The following is a 237-nucleotide window of genomic DNA, read 5'->3' as shown; positions in this document are numbered from 1 at the left end:
TAAAAAGCATAACAAAGAAAAGTTATAGACCAATAATAATGCATCATTTATGGTTCGTATGAGTATCTTTTATTTGCGACAAGTGAACATAATTAGACTCTAAATTGGAGCAGACAGATCTACAACTTTTCTCTTATTTCTAACAATATCTAATGGATGAGTTTACATCAAATACCAACAATCATAAACACTCGAATTATGAAAAGTACAAAAAATAAAAGAGTTTAGGGCAACTGT

This window comes from Penaeus monodon, chromosome 33 (genome assembly GCF_015228065.2).
Source record: "Penaeus monodon isolate SGIC_2016 chromosome 33, NSTDA_Pmon_1, whole genome shotgun sequence".
Classification (NCBI taxonomy): domain Eukaryota; kingdom Metazoa; phylum Arthropoda; class Malacostraca; order Decapoda; family Penaeidae; genus Penaeus; species Penaeus monodon.
This window is presented reverse-complemented; position numbering follows the sequence as displayed.